The sequence below is a fragment of the Sabethes cyaneus genome, chromosome 3 (genome assembly GCF_943734655.1).
Source record: "Sabethes cyaneus chromosome 3, idSabCyanKW18_F2, whole genome shotgun sequence".
Lineage (NCBI taxonomy): Eukaryota > Metazoa > Arthropoda > Insecta > Diptera > Culicidae > Sabethes > Sabethes cyaneus.
The window spans coordinates 183,090,901-183,105,052 of NC_071355.1; positions in this window are offsets into that span (position 1 = coordinate 183,090,901).

Below are 14,152 nucleotides of genomic sequence, written 5' to 3' on the forward strand. Positions count from 1 at the left end.
AGCGCCGCGTTTCCTACCGCTGTTGCCATGCTTCCGTTTGGTAGTCTAATGCTCCTTGAACGTTTTGATCGCAAGGGATACGGTTGGATATGCGATTTTAAGGTGTTTTCAAAGTGATCAAACTCTACCAATATAAACAAAAAACAAAAAATCGAGGGGTGTCGGTTTTACCCGGATTACCCTCAGCCGTAAACAAAAAAGGTAAAGGTTTATTGTCAGATCATCTTGCTCGATTTGATTTACAGCGGCCATAATAAAATATTCAAAAGAATATATAATAAGTTTTCAGCAGTTTCCGTAGTTGTGCAGCATATACGCATTAAATTTGGAAACCAGTTATTTACACAAAATAAATATATTCGATTAGTTAATCATAGCTTCTAACGAAATCATTTTAGTTACATTCTGACATGCAAACCGATCAATAATCACTTCCTATCTGCAAAACACAGTTTGTTTTTTTAAATAACCCTCCACTATCCCCCACACCAAAGAGCTCAAATGAGCTCCCTGGTAATGGACGCAATAATAGCTCTATATTAACAGTTTTATCATGGTTTAATAACTAGCTTTAAATCTATCTATCTATCTATCTATCTATCTATCTATCTATCTATCTATCTATCTATCTATCTATCTATCTATCTATCTATCTATCTATCTATCTATCTATCTATCTATCTATCTATCTATCTATCTATCTATCTATCTATCTATCTATCTATCTATCTATCTATCTATCTATCTATCTATCTATCTATCTATCTATCTATCTATCTATCTATCTATCTATCTATCTATCTATCTATCTATCTATCTATCTATCTATCTATCTATCTATCTATCTATCTATCTATCTATCTATCTATCTATCTATCTATCTATCTATCTATCTATCTATCTATCTATCTATCTATCTATCTATCTATCTATCTATCTATCTATCTATCTATCTATCTATCTATCTATCTATCTATCTATCTATCTATCTATCTATCTATCTATCTATCTATCTATCTATCTATCTATCTATCTATCTATCTATCTATCTATCTATCTATCTATCTATCTATCTATCTATCTATCTATCTATCTATCTATCTATCTATCTATCTATCTATCTATCTATCTATCTATCTATCTATCTATCTAATAAAATATGCATATAAAACTCTCCTATCTATCTCTCCTATCTATCTCTCCTATCTATCTCTCCTATCTATCTCTCCTATCTATCTCTCCTATCTCTCCTATCTCTCCTATCTCTCCTATCTCTCCTATCTCTCCTATCTCTCCTATCTCTCCTATCTCTCCTATCTCTCCTATCTCTCCTATCTCTCCTATCTCTCCTATCTCTCCTATCTCTCCTATCTCTCCTACTATCCTCCTCTCATTCCCTCTGTAATTCTTACTCTCTCCAACCTCTTACTCTTCCTGTCTAGGACTTTTACTATCTCCTTCTCCCTCCCTCTTTCTTCGGCACTGAACGCCAGAGCCTCATAGCCTGGGTCATCTAATTTGTAAATAATCATTTAAAAGTTAAGCGAAACAATTCCACTAAGATTGTGCCATACGCCAGACAATCCCCACGCTGCTGTCGGCGTATCTTGTCTTGCCTGCATCGTGCAACCTCTGTAGGGAAAGACCATCTTCATCGACAGCTAGCAGTTGATTGGCAATTGGTGGTGACACTCGAGACTCGAGAAGAATGGCTATTGAATCATGCCCGTATGCAGATTCATAAAAACGAAGGAATAGAATGTTTTTTTTTCTTCTTTCGATTCAACAACCAAACGGCTACACTGCACTCCCAAGATGCATCTTGGCAAATCTTGATTCATTGGGTAGCCATGTTTAGTTTACAACTTAATTGAGCCCATTTGTTTTCACCGCCCATCATCGGTCGCCAAGACCGACGGACGACGCTTATAATTTCTACTGCTGCTAGTCTAGTCTAGGATAGGAGTGAAAAAAAATCACTGTTCGCTGTCGTGTAGGATTTCGATAGGGCTTGTAGCTGGGATGAAGCACGTTCCGGGCAAACACCAGACAATTTATGGGATACCATTGCATAGTTTGTCCGTCATCATGATCCGGCGCGGCGGTCGTAACCAACTGCAAAAATAAGACCTTAGGGAAAAGTTATGAAATTGGAATAAGTATTTGAAACAGCAATCAAGATACTAATCTACTGTTAGGGTGGAACCTCTTTCGTTTATGCAATGGTCGTAGGCACTTTTCACCACTCACCATTGTTGGGATTTTAAACCAACTAACCGAACAGCGCGAAATAAATTAAAAGTTCGATGACACCCACCCTGGTCTACCGTGGGATAGGTCCAGCAGAAAGTTCAAGTTCAAAGACACTTGGTATCTTTTTTTTCCTCATCTCGTGGGTAGGACATGGCTGGAAACAAGCTTTGAACGTACAAGCCGATATCAGTGGCAGCAGCGCAGCACAGCCAGCGGTCAGTGGCGTCGTGTACGTCCTTTTCGTAGCTTCAGTCGAAGCCGCCCATACGCTCATACATGACATGAAGGTACTTGTGTTGTGCCATGCGTGGGTCATCTCACTACTTCACTCGAGAGCAGCAGAAGTGGATGAAGTGCCGAAGAGTTATGTTTATAGCGTCCCCGATGTCATCAATTTGTTCGACTCCGTCCGATCCGGCAAGAGGTAAGCCGTTCCGGGAGTGGTTTGCGGAAGGCACACCGGTCGGTGTGTGGCTTGGGCGTTGAAACTGAGCATGAAGGTTCGTTCGTAAAATACATCTGCACGAATCACACGCAAAATGATAGGTTGTGTATGAGGTTGCCTTAAAAAAAAACAAAGTATAATTGTAATGTCATGTCATCCCAGAAAGGCTAGTCGAAATAGAGAGGTGACCTGCGGCTTATAAGCTAATAAATGGGCACCTCTGCCAAGCAAATCGAGAAGTAGGAAATAGATTCCCACAGCTTCGTTAATCGGGATTTGACTTGGCGGCAGTTGTATGTTCTTGGTATTGAATTAGCGACCGGCGACGTAAGAATGCCCGAGAAGTTTATGTTATCAGCTGGTATCAATCTCTAGCCGTTCCGTTCCGGTCGGTTCATTCTGTTGTAGCCTAATTTATCTCGAAGTCAGGAACGAGATTAACTGAGTGAAGCCTTTTTGTGCAATTATAATCCTACTGGGGGCCCGTTTCGTTTTCACCATTCGTTGATTCGATGTCATTAATTTCATCAATTCACAATATCGAAGAATGCTGTTGGTATCATACCTTAGCTCGCATATCGAATGAAATTGAAAGGCACATAACTTCAAAAGTGGCAATTTTCTCTGCGAATGTGTCCACAATGGCTATCAAGTGTCATTCATCTACTTGAAACGCCGGGTATACCATATGGACCCATTAAGCTTTGTTTATTGTTGCATTTGCAACACTATACGTATGACCTGTTTTGTCCATTGCTGTAATTTATTTCTGTACGTAGCGAAATAACTTTTGAAAATCTAAGATAACTTTCCTACGGTATGGATAAATCGTTTATTTTCTTTTATGTAAAGAATAGCACAATCATAAGTTAATTAAATTGCATTTGCATCCTGAAAGCAAAACAAAATAGCTTATCTAAATGCGAGGATGAAGAAATGCAAACACAATGAATGTCCCATTTTGAGTCGATTGAGGATATGTTATTACTGACCTTTTTGGCATTTGACCTTCTGTTTTCATGCGGCAGACTTCGCAGCCAGCTGTTATACTTAATTCACAGAGCTTAATTCTCGCAGTTTCCTTCTGTGTTCGGGTGGGTACCCGTGTACCTTTTCAGACTTTATTGCCTAGAAATGTTCCAAACCCTAGACAACCCCTACAATTGTCAATAAAACCACACAATACTGATATCAAAATTCATGAAATCAATCCAAGAGTTGACGTCTATCTATTTTGAGTCTATGTAACGGGTAGTCTTCGGAATGGCCACTCCGGAGCAGGTTCCTGCGGGGCCCTATAAGGCCGCTAACATGTTTGGATAGAAACCCTAGCAATATGTATGTCAAAATTCATGAAATTTCTCCATCAATCATGGAGTTTTATCAATTTGAGTCCATTTGATGACTTGTCCCCGCAATGGCCACTTCGGAGCAGATTTCCGTGGAGCCTTTTATGACCACAAGCATGTTTGATAGAAACCCTAGCAATATGTATACCAAGATTCATGAAATCCACCCAGGAATTGATTATTATCCATTTTGAGTACATTTGATGGGTTGTCCCAGGAATGTACTCAAAATGGATAATAATCAATTCCTGGACAGAATTCATGAATTTTGACATTCATATTGCTAGGATTTCTATCCAAACATGTTTGTGGTCATAAAAGGCCCTACGGGAATCTGCACCGAAGTGGTCATTCTGGAGACAAGTTATCAAATGGACTCAAAATGGATAAAACTCAACTCCTGGAGTGGTTTCATGAACTTAGACATACATATTGCTTGGGTTACTCTCCAAATATGTTAGCGGCCTCATAGGGCCCTACAGGAACCTGCTCCAGAGTGGCCATTCCGGATACAACTCATTAAATCGACTTAAAATGGATAAAAATCAACTGCTGGAGTGATTTCCTGAATTTTTATATACATATTGCTAGGATTTCTACCCAAACAAGTTTGTGGTCATACAAGGCCCACGGGAACTTCGGGATAGAGAAATGGTCATTCCGGGGACAAGTCATTAATTGGACTTAAAATTGACAAAACTCAACTCCTGTGGGAATTTCATGAATTTTGACATACATATTGCTAGGGTTTTTACCCAAACATGTTAGCGGCCTCATAGGGTCGCATAGCAACCTGCTCCAGAGTAACCATTCCGAAGACTACTCGTTAAATGGACTCAAAATGGATAAACATCAACTCCTGGAGTGATTTCATGAATTTTGATACTAATATTGTATGGTTTTATTGACAATTGTACAAATTTGTCTAGGGTTTGGTACATGGTCCCGGAGATCCGGAATCACGGGAACCAGATAAGGACGTAAGGCCATTCCTGTCCTACATGCTAAAAACAAACAAATTTTCCAATCTTTTGATGGTTCAAGATCCAAAATCGGCCAATAAATGAAAAAGTTTGAAGTATTTCCTTTCGCTGGGTACCCGGGTACCCATCCGAACACTTATGGGTGTTAAATTTCCCGTACACATAACGGTTAAGAGGTCTAAAAGGCCCTTTCCCTGCTCTAGAGCTAACGGTGACGTAGTCCGCAAAGCCTAGGATTATCTGAGAATGCCATCCTGACGCTTGACGTCTAATCATCATCATTAAGAGTGGCACGTATCTCGTTTGAAAATCACGTTCAATGTAATAATCCACCATAGCTCATTTCGCTTCACCGAATGGTACGCTGCTTTGAATGCTATGATGGCAGATGGTGAATCTGCAAGTTAAATTTTGGAACTCCCTCGATTCCATTTCTTTCAGGTGGCGCTTCTTATTTCGGTAAAACAGGATTTGCTGTCTTCTTTATAGTCTATATCGTTCTACGTTTTAACCTGAGAAAGGGAGGAGCCAGCTCAGTGACAAATTGATTGTTTTCGATGTCTTCTTCTTCTTACTTTAAACGCAGAAAATTCAAACGCTGCCGTTTAAAACAAGTCTGCATGCTCGGGTTTGTGAGGGGTTTGAAATTTCATCGCAAATAAATACTTCCCCTGTTTTAACTATTCAATTAAGCTACCTGCCAAGTAACAATTTGGGTTTTATTACACTCTTATGAGGGTATTTAAGACCACCACAAGAGTACAATAAAACTCACTTTGTTTCTTGGGCTGGCTCACAGTGACAGTTCATGCCCGGTTTTCACAAAAACAATCCCAGCGCTCTTTCTCAGGTTTGAACGGGTTCCTTGCTGCAGCATCGATCTCATCTAACATTTTCTGGCATTTCTCGTCAAGCTAGTCATTACGTCGACTCCTTTCACCGAGCCCAAGGGCACCTTCCGACAGCACTAACTCAGGACTTTGCGCGTACTCAGTATACTAGCGACTTCTGTGGAAGAAGATGAGAGATTTTATATGACGAGGTGAGGAGGATTACAACTCTGTAATTGTTTTATTCGAGTCTATGGCCCTTCTTGGAGACCTTCCAATTAGTCCGCCAATGGTTCTTCTTTGAACCATACCCCCGCAGTATGACCCAATGGCCTGCCACAATACGACCGTCAACTCCCTGCTTTCAAAAGTTTCTCATGAATATGGTACATTCCAACTGATGCTTTGCCATTTTCTAGCTCTCTCTCCCTGACTCTTGTATTATTATTTATTCAATGGGTTTTCCGTCCTAAGATATACCCTGATAAACCAAATTTCTACACGTAACTTGGTTGTGGGCTGCCACTCTCCAATCCCTTGGACACCATATACTCGCCTCCAAATCTCGCTCTACGTGTTCTAACCATCTTACTTACTGAGCTCCTGATCTTTCTGTTCTCACCGGATTGAACGCGAACGCCATTTTCGCAGGATAATTGTCCGACCCATGTGCCCATCATGTCCGTCCAGTTTTAACCACCATTTCAATACCAGCTTCGCCATAGAGCTGCGCAAATTCATGGTTCGTCCTTCGCCTCCAAGCTTCATTCTCCTGTACACCAGCGAAGATCGTTCTTAGCACGTTCACGTTTCGTAGTTCGTTGTTCATGCGCCTGCGCAGCACTCCATCTTCTAATATGCCGCAATTGCCGAATTGATCGCAGGATCATACGCTCAAAAACGCCAACAACTCATCGGTCGCTCATTTTCATCGTCTTTCGTGACCTTGTGCCACCGGGAGAATTAGCACCTTATAGAACGCGAGTTTCGTACGGAGTTGCAGGCTACGGGACTTCAACTGGCTACGTAATCCGTAGAACAACCGCTTTAATGAGTCTAATAGTTTTTTCGACCGCAATTGATTGTGAAGCCCATTATAAGCACGTTTTCCGCTGATAATACTCTTCCGAATTGACTAGATTTGTTGGAGATTGTACTACGCTGTCTGTTCGGTTCATAACTCATTTCTTCACCTCGTCCAAGATTGGCAGTTCCACAGACCGCTCCTATCGACGACCCCGTGGTCTTAAAAAACCGTTCAACAACACACGAGAAATGCTTCCAACGCCATCTTTCGTCTTTCTGTAATCAGGTTACCGTCGAAGTCTCTTATCTACCAAGTCTACTTATCTACTTCAACGCCCTGTCAGGCAACCATTCAAATGTTGGCCCGAACCTTAGCCATGGTCGATAGCAGGATGGATATCGACATGTTCATCAGCTCTTTCGTGGCCCTGGGAGCAACTGCTTCTCCGGTTTGATCACAAAAGTATTGGAGAAGGTCCTTCGTTTGAGGTTCGTGCATCGGGAAGGCTGGCAGTCTTGGGTACAACGTTTACCTTCAGACGGTGATCTCTTGGCATAATGGGCCGAGATCATGTCCAACCAAAAGACTAAATCCTCCTTCGCGTGACACTTCTTGATGAAAACGGCAACTTTCGAGGTACTTCGTTCTGTATATCTTCCCATTCACAGCAACCTACGAAGGAAAGAACAGCTGCCCCCATACTCCTCCATTTTTATCATAGTTTACTATGATAAAAATAAAAAAACTTTTCCGTGTTGGCAAACACAAACATAATTTCTTCGGCAATGTTTTAGAAAATATAAAGGCATACAAATTTGGTGAAGAAATAACATTTCTAACTCTGTCGGCTGCAGAGATACAAAGCGTTTTCTTTGGAAGTTCTCTAAAAATTAGTTTTTCATGCATAGCTATTGTTGGTTGCATTTCCCCAAACGTATTGTTCTAAGTAATTATCGAAGCACTCAAAACACACGTTTCTGCAGAAGGCTGCAAATCTCTAGGAACTTTTTTTAACAAAGTTATTTTAGTTTAATTTTTCCTTCACTTCTCGAACCTTAGATCAAAGACTACCAACTTGGTGCCGCTTGTCCCCACCTACTCTTATGAGAGTACGACAAGCATATGTTTTATGTGTTTTGCGTACACCATTAACTTAAGACCTTCACCTTAAGTTAATGGTGTACGCAAAACACATAAAACATATCGTCAGAGTCCAGTTGCTTTTTTACTGATTTCAGTACTTGTTGCCACTATCGTTTTGTTGATAAACTGTATTATTAGTAGTAGGTAATATAATCTGTTATGAACAATTATGAAACATAGAATCGCGTATCTATTTTTGCTGTTGAACTAGATCCGACAGTAATTCTATCACCTAAAATGTTGTTTACGGTGAATTTTATTATCAGTAAATTTTATATAGTATATTATCGACCCTCTACGACCTTTAATTTAATAGTGAAAATAATTGATCAATTTCATGCTCAAATGTTTACGTTGGCATCACTCCATATAAACGTCCGTTCTCTTGGCAACGTACTACAACGACAGCCGCGGATTCGGAATTGCAATCGAAACGAAGTGAAGTTTTTCCTATCAATTCAAGTGAACAATTTGAGCAAAATAATTATAATATCTCTCTAAATAACTGTTCGGGTGGTAAATTAAAGTTTTTTGTGCCTCAAGTTAAGTTTCGCGAGTGACTTAATGAAACGCGCGAAAAAGTGAAAATGTTGTGATGAATATTAATTGGTCACTAATCTCAGTATTTAGTGTAATTAATGACCGAAAAAGTAATAGAACTTATAGAATGCAATGTTTAGTGCTTCGAGTTGCAAGATCTTATTACGGCTAGCAGCTTAGTTTTATATTTTTGTGATGGTTTCCCAAGTCTATGGGAGCATATTGGTACACTGCAGAAGGGAAGGGAAGGGTGCTATTCGCTGCCATGCTGACTGCCATAAATGGACTGTGACGTTAATGCACGCACACTGTTAAATTATTTTATAAAACACAAAAAACTAGCGAATTTAAAGCTTCCATAAACTTCTAAAACTTTGTAAGCTTTGAAAACGAAAAAAAACCAAACATTTACGGAAATCTTGATAATAATTGAAGCAATTCAAATAACTATTAAAACATGCTTCTCGTACTCTAATAAGGGGAAATGGAGACAAGCGCCACCTATACAAGTTTATAGTACTCAATCTGAAATAAGCGATAACTTTATAAGGAAAATTCATAGAGATTTGCGTTCTTCTGCAAAAACATGTGTTTTGGGTGCTTCAAAAATTGCGCCGAACAATGTGTTCTTCCAAAATGCAAGTAACAAATGTTAAGCATGAAATACTAATTTTAAAGAAATTTCCTAAAAAAATGCTCTGTAGCTTTGCATCCGATAGAGATAGAAGTGTCAGTTTTTCAGCAAAGTTGTTTGCCTTTATATTTACTACAACTTTGATGAAGACACTACGTCTTCAACCACTAAGTATGCGATGTCGCTCTTCGCCGGAAGCATGTTTTTCATCAGCACCTTCAGCCGCTTCTTCTGGGTGGTTGCCTGCTGCTCAAACGTTTCCGCATAATAATGTCCATTTTGGCCAGGTACGCCCAAGGCGCGGAAAGATGAGGTCACCTTGATCTCGGGTCATTCTTTCAGCTACTGCTGCACTTTTCGGTCGTGTAGCACTGTAGGGCGGCCGAAACCAGGTTTCTGTTTGACACTCACGCCTTCCTCTAGAAGGAAAATGATGTTGCAAATGCCAGATCAGTCGAATCCGGTAGACACAGAGTACCTCATGATGTCCAACCTCTTCGCTCCAGGGTGGAGCTGGCAGTACGAACAAAGCATCGAGCGTAGTTTCTTGAATGGTTTCGGCATAGGTGCTGCAAATCAACTGATTATGCTATCAATTTTTCCTGTGCACAGCTGCCAGCGTTGCTACGATTCACCGCTAAGTGACAGGGAAATCGCATGAAAAATCTCAAAAATCAGTTAATTTTTAATGCATACGTTATTAGATACGGGGCCGAATAGACGCTAAGCCGAATAAATATGAAGCCGAACATTGTTGCAAATCGAGCGAGAAGCAAATGATGCACACTCTTACGTGAGCAAGTGTGAGAAGCTTAGCATCCAACGCTTACTCTACGACGAAAGCGTACGGCAAACAACCAGTGCATACATTATGCTACCTACGCACACTGACGGGCGCACAGACTCATAGCGTCTTTCTACACAGACAGATCACTGGGCAAGCCATGCTCGTGCGTGGGTGCTCCGTAGAACGAGAACGCGCGTGTGAGAAAATTAGGTCACACGATAGCAGACTTCGCAACTCTGTAAAACGATTAACTGATTCAGCTTATTGTTCATAGAAGGCTTCGTACACAAATTACGTAACGCTTAGAGGGGAAGGAGGGAGGTCGAGTTAGCGTTACTTGTTGTTACAAAAGGGGGAGGAGGAGTCTTGAGAATAGTTACGTAACAAATTTATGAATACCAAAAAGGCAGTTGCCAAATGAGGAAAGGACATGTTGGAGGTGGGAAACAGTGAATCGGTTTATACTAATGAAAATTATTTTCAAAATTATGGTTTGTAGCTGATGAAGATAATCCTACTAAATTTTCAGTTATTACGATTGAAGACCATTTCAGGCTGCCCAGTTTGCTTCGGGGTACGATACTGGCCAAACAAGCCGTCGTATGTTCGAATCTCGGCTGGAGCCAGTAGGATCGTTGCACTAGCCCCGTAATTGTCCTGTACTCTAATAGCCGGCGGCCAAGTCTGTCGATAAAGAAGGGTCAAGTTCTCAACAGGACGTTTATACCCATGGCTTTGCCTTTTTTACCATTTCAGCATGGGCCGATGCCTGATTATTGTTTTTAATATGAAGCTTGCTAATTTGCTAATCTTGCTAATTTGGTTGAATTTCTTAAAAATTAAACAAAATATGCGGTTCAAGTCATTTTTATTGAATGTTGAGGTACGGGGGGGGGGGAGGTTTGGTTAACGTTACGTAATTAAATGGGGGAGGGGTTAAGCCCTGCGTTACTTAATGTTACATAGGGGAGGGAGGGGGTCAAAAACCGGAATTTTTGCGTTACGTAATTTGTGTACCAGGCCTAAGTAATGATAAGTGAGTAGTTGGGACCTTCTAACCTTGCAAAAAAATTCATCTGTCTATGGAGCTTTTCTTATCCATTTATGAATTTTTATGGACAGTTTCCTGGAACAAGTAAAACCTAAAACCACTTTGTTCCGCCATACAATCGAATTCAGCTGTAATTATTTTTGTATAGACCTATTTTCCGTCATGTTTCGTGCAATTTTTAGTACCTTCTCAAATTTACAATACCTTGAGAGGGTATCCAAACAATAAAATTTTTCTTTGTCAAAAGCACATTCGTATAATAGCTCTCATGCACAACAAAAGTCGTCTCGTGTGAAACATATTGACAGCTGAAGAAAGAAAAGAAATCCATGAAAGTTTGTTTATACATCTACCAGTCAAAGTGCTTGCAGGCAATAGTTCGCATGCTCTACAGAAGGAAACTAGATGGTCAATAGCAGGGATTTTTACTTTCTTCTATAAATGTTGCAAACCATTGTCAAATGATGAATAGAGTTGAATGAATCAATCAATGAACACGTTTCATAAATTAAGTATTAAATTACGTCTAGGAATAAAATGTTGGCTGCTATTTACACAACTTTATGGGTAGCAATCACCAACACTTGCAGTTTAAAGAATAAAATAACGCGTGATATTACACAATACCGTGGTACCCCGCTAATGTGGTCATTTTTGCTCTGAACCCCGATAATTTGAATGAGTTCACTTTAAAAAGTTTTTTATGGCTATTCGACAAATGGTTATTCGACAAGCAAAATTGTAAAAAAGAAAGAACGTTTGTGTTTCGATACAAATAAATATTGAAAATTAATAGGGTAACCAAATAGTCAGAATGAAAATAAACCCGCGGAATCCAAATGTAATGTTATATCGTGTCTATTTACTATTGTTCAATTTCTGTAGAAATTAATTGCAGTATTGTGAGTAGTGCAATAACATGTAATAACAATTTGATTGTAAAAAAATCCGATTCTATGACGATAACCAACCGCTCAAAAACATGTAAATATAGGTTAATGAAAACCATACCATATGTAAAACAGCAAAACAACAGATTATAATAAGGTCACCGAACAAACAATTTCTTCAATCAGCATCTGAACCTGTTCATTAGAATAACAATAGTGAATCGACCGTGGGTGCGTTCTTAAGATCCGCGTCTTAATCCTCATAAATGAAAACCCGTAGGTGTTACCCGCCGTACACGACACGACAGCCCGCGGCAATTATAATCAACAATACCACAACGCGATCACTTGGCCGGCTGCTCGTTAGAGGAACATTTTTATTCTTTGCGTGACTCAGCGAGATTCGTCCTACAAGTAGGTCTGATGTGGCACACCAAGAGAATAGCAGGATTTCAGTTATGATATTCCGACAGGCTATGCCCAGCTGGAGCAATGTCAACGATCTCACTTGTGCACCCACCAAATTTTGCGTTCCCCAGGTTGCCATCGGTCGTCGTCGTCGTCGTAAAGAGGACATGTTCAACGTAATGGGATAGTTGATTTTCGTTTTCGGAGAAACCACTTTTGTAAACGGAGCGCAGATCGTAAGAAGTAATAAAGTTGACTGAAGTGTAGTGTAGGATTATTTGAATACTGTCGATAGAAACGTTTATTGTACTTCCGAATTGGGTGATTCTTAGCCTTTGGGCACGCAATTGAAGCTGCGCTGTTGTTGACCTTCCTTCTTTTACAGTTTATAATTCGTAATGATCATCATAAACTAACTGTCAACGAGTGAGTGTGTTCATAAACGCAGGAGCAGCTTATTATATTCTTTATGGTGCAGATGTTTTTCTAACATAAACACATGACAATGACAAGTCAATGATGTAACGATTTAATGTCGCAAAACACTCCAACGCCAACACTGATTGCGGCAGCAGTTGAAAGGGTCATCCCTTTGCTGTAATTACCGGTGGCAGTCGATGTTGAAAAGCGTTACAGGTGGCAAGCACGATAACTTGAGGCATTTCATCCCATATCTTCTTCAAACGTTGCTTAAAAGTATTCACAGCCAATCCTTGCTCCCTAGTTTGCCTAACATATAACCAAATGCTCTGAAGTCGAGAATATTCAAATCAGGCGAAGAGGTAGGTCACTCTTTCGAAGAAATAAAATCCGGAAAATGTCCTCACACCAAACCTGTGTAGTATGCGCCTGGTGAGACTGTGCAGAATCTTGTTGGAAGTAGTATGGTGCTTTCTTGTAGTGTTTTTTGACGATGGGAAGCAAATGGTTCTTCGAAACATTATTGATATAATATTTAGTGTTGATTTTCACACCAGGTTGAATGAACAGTAATAGAACCTTCAAATTTTTGGAGAAACATCCCCATACCATCACCTTTGAAACATTCTGGAACCTTTTAACATCCAATTTATCCCCAGAAAAAGTGCTGCATATATCCGATAATTTTGTTGGTTTTGGTGATCCACTTGCATGAAGATTTTTTCGTCCGAAAACAGAATTTCATAATCACTATGCGCTCGAACAGCTGCCGACATCTTTCGACTCTTGGAACCTTCTTCTTTTCTGTAAAACCGTGCACCCGTTTTGTATGGATATGCAATTAATCGAAGATCATCTTTCAAAATATTTCTCATGGTTGACTGCAAACTTCTCAGTTCCTTGGCCATCTTACGTCCAGACTGATCTGGTTTCCGTCGAATTCACTCACTTACTCGTTTGATGGCTTCCGGTGTCCTTACTGTACGTTTACGGCCAGGTTTGGAGAGTATTTTCCAAGAACCAATTTCCTTGTATCATATGATGGTACGAAAGATGAATCTTCTTTGAAAAATTCCAAGCGGCTTTAGCTTCTTTAAGATATCACACGGTTGAAAATTTTTCAAAAACAGACCTAGCGCTAGTTTTCTTTTTGCGTCCATGATTACCACGACTTGCAATCGACTGAAAATTCAAAACCAACTTGGAGAGTGTGTTGATATTTGAATACACTCTAAATCAAAAGGAAGCGGACACATCTGTGCTTGACCCATTTTCAATTAAACACGTCAAAAAACACTGACAGTTATTATTACTCACCCTACATTACGTAATATTTCCTTGAAACCGTCCTTCCTTCGTGATTTTTAATGAAACCGTACAGAGCTTTAAGCA